This window comes from Morus notabilis, unplaced genomic scaffold, assembly GCF_000414095.1.
Source record: "Morus notabilis unplaced genomic scaffold, ASM41409v2 Scaffold748, whole genome shotgun sequence".
Classification (NCBI taxonomy): domain Eukaryota; kingdom Viridiplantae; phylum Streptophyta; class Magnoliopsida; order Rosales; family Moraceae; genus Morus; species Morus notabilis.
The window spans coordinates 277,365-285,330 of record NW_010362182.1 but is presented as its reverse complement, the minus strand read 5'-3'; positions in this window follow the sequence as shown (position 1 = coordinate 285,330).

Sequence of the window (7,966 nt, the reverse complement as noted above, 5' to 3'; positions counted from 1 at the left end):
TTGAACTTCAAAGTCTAGAGGTTCCACAACACTTGATCATCGCTGCTACACCTCAAGCAACATCATGTTCAAATTCTTTAGAACTATGGCACTCTAAGTTAGGTCATGCATCTTTTTCTCGAATAAAACTATTAGCTTCTATTGGTATTTTAGGAAAAGTTTCCAATAACAATTTTGATTCTTTGTCTTGTCAACTTGGAAAACAAATTGCACTTCCATTCAATAAAAGTGAATCTTTTTCTACTACACCATTTGACTTTGTTCATTCTGATATTTGGGGTCCAACCCCAACACCAACTTTGGGAGGATCACGACATTTTGTTATTTTTGTTGATGATTTTTCTCGTTATACTTGGATATATTTCTTTAAACAACGAAATGAACTTTTGTCAATTTTTCGTGATTTTAATATAATGATACAAACTCAGATCTCTAGAAGATAAAAAAAATTTAGATCTGACAATGCTGGTGAATACACATCACATGAGAGTAGTAGCATTATAAAAAATGATGGCACTCTTTCACAACGATCATGTTCGGATACTTCCCAACAAAATGGTCGAGCTGAAAGAAAACATAGACACATACTTCAAACTATTCGTGCTCTTCTTGTTTCTTCCTCTCTTCCTGAACATTTTTGGTGCGAAGCTGCTCGCACTGCAGTTTACACCATCAATCGTGTTCCTACACCAGTACTAGGTACACAATCTCCTTATGAGTATTTGTACAGTAAGATTCCAGACTATAACTTTCTTAAAGTTTTTGGATGTGCATGTTTTGTATTGTTACTTGATCATGAACGAACTAAATCTTGAACCCCGTGCTCGGTTATGTTGTTTCTTGGGCTATGGTTTAGAACACAAAGGATATAGGTGCTATGATCTAGTATCTAAGCGTCTTCGTGTCTCACGTCAAGTAGTTTTTTAGGAACATAAACAGTATGCCAGTATATCATCAATACCTTCACAGCCATCTTCTCCACAAATTTTCACAAACTTATCTTTTGATCTTTCATTCACCGATACTTCTAGTTCAAACGATGATATGTCTTCCTCGACTTCCTCCATTTCTGATCTGAACGAGGCTCCTAATGATACTTCTCCATACATACCTCCTCCTCTTCATCAATCTACTCAAGTAAGAGAACCAAACACTCAACTTCGTGATTTCCATTGTTATTATGCATTAGCCACACTTCACGAGCCCCACAATTATCGTGAGGTTGTTTCTAATCCTATGTGGCAACAAGCTATGGCAGAAGAGTTACAAGCTCTTAAGAAAACTCATACTTGGGACATTGTTGATCGACAACCTGATAAGTCAGTGATTGATTGTAAGTAGGTCTACAAGATTAAGACTCGATCTGATGGATTAGTTGAACATTACAAGACACGTCTTGTTGCTCAGGGATTTACTCAAGAATACGACATCAATTATGAAGAGACTTTTGCTCTTGTTGCTCGTCTTACATTTGTTCGCTCCCTTTTGGCTGTTGCTACCAAAGCATGGTCAACTTACCAAATAGATGTTAAGAATGCCCTTTTAAATGGCGACCTCACCGAGGAAGTCTATATGAAGCCTCCTCCTGGCGCCACTGTACCATCTAACAAGGTTTGTCATCTTCGTAAAGCACTTTATGGTCTCAAGCAAGCTCCTCAGGTATGGTTTTCCAAATTCAGTACCCCTGTTGCACAACTAGGTCTCACGTCCAGTGCCCACGATTCCGCGCTTTTTACTTGGAAAATTGATAAGGGTATCACACTTCTTTTACTTTATGTGCATGACATGATTATTACAGGAGATGATGCAGATGGTATTCGACATCTCAAGTCTTTTCTTCATTCTCATTTTGAGATGAAAGATCTTGGTCTGTTAAGCTACTTTTTGGGCCTTGAAGTCACTTCTGACTCTACAAGCCTACATTTATCACAAACAAAGTATGCTTCTGATCTTATTGCCAGAACAGAACTGACGGATAGCAAGATTGCTCCTTCACCTCTCGAACAGAATGTTCGGCTTTCTCCTTTTGATGGCACTCTCCTCATAGATCCAACCTTGTATCGAACTTTGGTGGGTAGTCTTGTTTACCTAACGGTTACCTATTCCGATATTGCATATGTTGTTCATTTGGTCAGTTAGTTCCTTTGTGCTCCTTGATCGACTCATTTTGCTGTCGTTCTTCGTATCCTGAGATATGTAAAAGGTACCGTGTTTCATGGATTACATTTCTCATCTAGCTCTCCTTTGGATTTAGAATGTTATTGTGAGGCAGATTGGGCAGGGGATCCTACAGATCGTCACTCTACCACTGGCTATTGTTTCTTTCTTGGTTCATCGCTTATTTCTTGGCGAAGTAAAAAGTAAACTGTTGTCTCCCGCTCAAGCATTGAAGCTGAATATCTAGCTCTTGCAGATGCAACATCCGAACTACAATGGTTACGAAGGCTCCTTCAAGACATGGGTTTTTCTCACCGTTCAAGCACTCCCATTCATTGCGACAATCAAAGTGCTATTCAGATGGCTTATAATGATGTCTTTCACGAACGCACTAAACATATTGAGATCGACTATCACTTCGTTTGTCATCATTTGCTCAGTATAACTTTACAGTTTGTTCCTGTTGCCACTACAACCCAAAAGGCTGACATCTTCACCAAGTCCAATCCACCTGGTCAATTTCTTGCTCAAGTTTCTAAACTCAAATTGGCTTCTACAATACCATCTTGAGTTTGAGGGGAGGTGTTAATGCAATAGTTGACTTTGGGTGTTTCTTGATTGTGTAGTTAGTGCAATGGTTAACTTTAAATGTTTCCTTTTCTAGTATTCAGTAATCTCTATATAAAAGCTCCAAACATACTTGTAATACTCACACAAAATATAAAAATACAATTCTTTCTTCTTCTTTATCACCTATTAGGATTATTTTGGTTTTATCTCATTGTTAGTTGAGTTTATCTTATCATTATATCTACTTCACTGGAAATTGATCTAGCGGCAGATATCTCAGATAATGTCAACATTGACAATAATAAAAAAACATAAGACCTCAATCTGGCAGATATCTCAGATACTTTCCTTGGGGCTCCTACAAGTAATGCCAACATGGATCATCCCAGTTTTGAACGGGGTTTGCAAAAATGTCAATGCTAATACTAACCATTTCAAAGTAAACAAGCTCTTCGGCTTCCAGGTAGTCAACTCCAGCTTCCCAATCTTTTGGCACCCTGAAAATTAGAATTTAGTATTTACATCACTAAAACTTGAAAATGAATAAAAATGAGAAAATCAGCGATACCGCAATTAACTTGATAGACATGAACCAAGAAAAATTTCAGAAGATCAATTAGTACTCAAGAAAAACAAAACTTCAGAAATAGAATAACAAATAAATAAATAGATGAATATCTAAACAAAATGCAAAACTACCCTCGGCAAAAGAAAGAGAAGAATAATTAACCTTTCGAAGAAACAGTGGTGGAAGGTTCGGGAATCAACGACCCGGCCATGGCGATCTTCTTGGGGCGCTGATCATCGGACATCAGTGGCGGCGACGCTCCAGTCTTACACAGCATTGGCAGAAACGACGCCGTCGGAGAGATATGTGGGTATTTTATGGAACGTTTAATAACTATGATTTATGATTTTAATTTTTAAAATTAAAATTTTTTATATAAAAAAATATTATAAATAATTAAAAATTATAATTCAGCATTAACCATAAATTTTTAAAATAAACATTCTATTAATGCTTTTAATTTTATATTTAAATATATAGGATGTACAGGATGAGATGCCGAATTTTTTAAAAGGGATAAAATTTTTTAGGATAAATTGCACGAATAATTTTTAAATTTTTTTAAAAGTGATATTTTAGTCTTTAAATTTTTTTTTTAACGAAATAAACTCTAAACTATTAAAAATGGTGTAATATAATTTTTTCTGTTAAATTCTTTTACGTTTTTAATAGAATTAATAATATGTGAACTTGTTAAAGAAAATATTTTAATAAAATATCAAGCATAGCTCACTCTTTCTCTCTCACACAATCCCAAATTTCAAAAGGGCATCTGATAAAACAATACAAACATCGTCAACTTCTTAAAATCTTTTATTTAAATTGTTTGTTATTCTCCACAAAATCTCACTGCACATCTCAAGCACGCACAACGAAGGTCTCTTCTTCAATTTTTATTCTTTTTTATTCTTCTTCGTAGAGAGAGAAAGTGGAGTAGATAATAAAGTCTTTCTTTTAGAAAGAGAAACTCTGGAGTTAGATCTATCCCCCTTTTTCCCATTAAAGGTGTGCGAATACTGTTGACAGTGGAATTTCGTCGACAAAAACCATGCCGTATTACCCACAGTGGCCCGTTGGGTGACCGGTTCGGAACTTGTGTTTTTAGTGAATATATTGGATTTTGGAGTTGAGTTTTTACTAGAATATGAAGAAAACAAAATTATGCTCGTGAAGGTATGAATACACAGGAATTTTATGGTGGTTCACCATGTTAATCAATGGCTACATCCACTGTATTTTTATTTCTCTTGAGTAAGCTCTTACAAATTACGTGCATGTAGGGAACTAAATGTTCATCCTCTTCTCTCTCGGGGGCTCTTCTCTTTTATAGTCCATGTTGCCTTAGTTTCTGCCCAATGGTAGGCAGTTTAGACTAGTGGATCATATCCTTCGTGGGGCCCGCCCACTCGAGTAGCCTATGGCATCTTCTGTGCAAACCGTAGCCTACAATTACCTTTTGGACTGTTCACTCATCCAATTTGTCCCCCCATTACGGCTCTGTAGATCTCTGTAATAGCTAGTAATCCGTTCCAGGCGGTTTTAGGGGCTTTGTAATCATTTCTTATGCAACTGATCTTCTCCAAATCCAAACGCAACTTTCTCTGGGGTCTTTCTTGGGACGCAGGTCCAACTGCTTGCAATCTGCCGTCTGCGCCTATGCTGACCTCTGCCGAGGGTTTCCTTCACGGCCGACTTCATCACGCCATTTTGCATAAGAGTGATCTCGCACCTCGACTGTGTATGCGGTCGACGGTCTCGGTCATACATTGGGCTCTCCTACCATACAAGAGGAACCCAAGAGGCTTGGGCGTCGAGGGTTAAATGACGTGGCAGGAATGGAGCCACGTGTGGCCTGGTTGTTGTCCGACGTGTCGATGTGAATTTTCCCACACAACAGCTGCCTCCTAGGTCGAGGCTTTTCTCCGGACTGCCTCGAGCTAGGTCTAGGGTTTGCTTCGGTTTTCCTTTTACTTGCTTCGGGTGTGGGAGCCTGACTCCGAACCCTTTTCACAATGATGGCCCTAGTGCTTTGACACCCCTCGAGAAGCGCAAATGTCACGTCCGCTCAACCGCCATGCTGACGTGGCTTTTCATTTGAATAGATGAACCTAGGCCGCTGGATCATAACCCCTTAGGCTCCCGTCTTTGCCCCAACTGCTGGATCAAACTCCTGCGCCCCCACCGTTAGATGCGAACATATCTGATCAGACGGCTGGGGGCCAAGGTCCTTGGGCAAATATAAAGGGTCTCGTCTTGTCTGAAACACTCAGGAACACCTTGAAGCAGCCAAAACTTTGCCATAATTTTTCTTGGACCATTTCTTCCTTGCCATTCCGCAGACCACCAGCAGCCTTCTTCTCAAGAACTCGCGCACCCATCCTACGCCTGATTCCCTGGTAAGCATCTTCCCAAACTCCCTTTCGACTCATTTCCTTTATCGTGTCTGGAATGTGGTGGGAATGGTTCAGAATAGCACGATAGGAGAGGTTGGAACCTGTATTCGGTAGTGTCCGCCATGTCTTGGACTGGCCGTAGGAGTTTCGAGTGATTTTGGGCTTTTGTTTGGCATTCTGGGTTTGTTTGAATGGTCGTCGCTCTGCTTGAGTAGTCTTCGGTTCAGTTGATGCCCGGGTTTGAACTGTCGTTGCTTTAACCTTGATTTTAACCAATCAAACATCTCAATCTTTAAGCGCCGAACTAACTTTCCTTCCACTCTCAACTTATAGGAGCTGACCTTAGATTTTTCCCTTTACAATAATGGCTTCTAGAGGGATAAAATGTCGAGGGGGATCGTCTTCCATGCCTCTCATGAGGCCGGATCCAACGCCAGCCGCCGAGTCTTCCTCTTACTCTACCGCCAGCGATTCACTTCTAATGGAGATTGAGCGCTACGTCCCTGACCCACACGATGATGAGGACAGCATCGATTGTCTGGTCGAAGGTGGGGTCGACTCTCCTAGCAGTAGCGACTCCTTGGTGGGAGGCGTCCTGTTTGGCAGTAGCGGCTGACTCATGGGTGTCCCTATGGCCTCGATAGGAGCATACGAGGATCAGCTGATCTTTACTGCCGACTTCGTCGTGCCGAAGACACAGAAGAGGGACATCGTCCAAGCATTCAAGAAGGGGCGTGTGGACGGCCAGTGGTTTGAGTATCTGCTACCGGATCTCCATTTTAGGGTGAGCTAACCGCCTCCGGGCTACATGTTCGTATACACCCGGGCCCTCACGGTGGGGATAACACTCCCCATACATCCCTTTGTCAAGCCACTGTGTGACCTCCATGGCATATCCCCCACACAACTGGCCCCAAACTTTGGGTACATATTCGCCAGTATGTAGATTTTTTGGGATCAAAGGTTTGATATAGACCTGCCTTTGGACGAATTTATTTTTATATATAAATTATGCCATACCCCTAGGTGTGATGGCTGGTACTTTTTGGGTGGCCACGGCTGATCCCAGCCTATTTTAGAAAAATTGATACTGGGGTTACCTTCATCGTCACATGCCTGGAAGCCGATGTTTTTTATGGTGAAGGGCATGTTCGACGTTCACCCAGCTGACCCGCCTTTTAAGCACCGAGGCATGAGTACATCTTTTGGGACGCTGAGTGAGTTGCTTTCAACCGCCTGTTTTCAGTGCTTGTTCTTTTATTATATACTGCTGACTCTTTTTGCCCTTAGTTCCTCAGGACCGTCCCCAGCTTTCTGGGAATCACCTCGCGAGGGTGAAAAAGCCCTTCCTCTTCCCAAAGTCCTTTTGTCACGTCAGCACTTTCCTAACACGTGACAACTTGGAGAGCTCTAGTTTGCTACTTTCCCTTCTTTCCCCTAACAATACCGTCGAGGTCAAGGATTTCTTTAACTTCACGGCCGGAGGTCAGTTTCAATGTTTTTCTTTACGTGTCATCAGTATGTATTTCTAACTTCGACTGTGACGTAGATATGAAGAAATTGCAACTACGCGTGCCTGGCGAGAAGAGGCGTTCTAAGAAGGCGACACCTAGTGAGCAGTCGAGTGACCCTCCTGCAGCCAATGTCCCGCCGAGGCTCCCATCTACCGTCGAGCCTTCTCCTTCCCGGGGGACGACGAGGCAAAAGAGGCCTCGACCGGATGAGACCGAGCCATCACCGGTGATCGATATCACTGATGCTTCAGAGGCCCCTCCGCCCCAAGAGCGCCTGCTGCTTCCCGGGCAAAGGGTTATTGTTTTTGATATTGCCTCTACCCAGATTGAAGCTGCACTGAGTTTGCCCCCGCACTTTTCCGTCGTCTTCCATGCTCTGTACGAGTCCTTCTTTGAGCAGGACTGGGATGGCGCGACTTGGGCTTCCTTGGTCAACCATATGCGCCAACAGATCTCCCTCCAGATCCATGTACGTTTTGCCCCTTGTGTCATGCATTTTGGTCTTCCTCTCTCTTTTCTTTTTCCATATTAACAAATTCTTTTTGACTTGGCAATCCCTCGTCCTCCCTATTCTCAACTTCTTGGACTTGGTTAAGGTGGACGAGAGAAGTAGGGGAACGGACCGCGTCGAGGGACGTTTGAAGGCTCTCCTAAAAAAGGCAAAAGATAGTCACGAGGAGACTTCAAAGGAGCTTACCCGCGTCGCCAAGGAGCTGGAGGAAGTGAAAGTAGATCTAGAGCGTGCCAAGAATGAGGCTGAACGC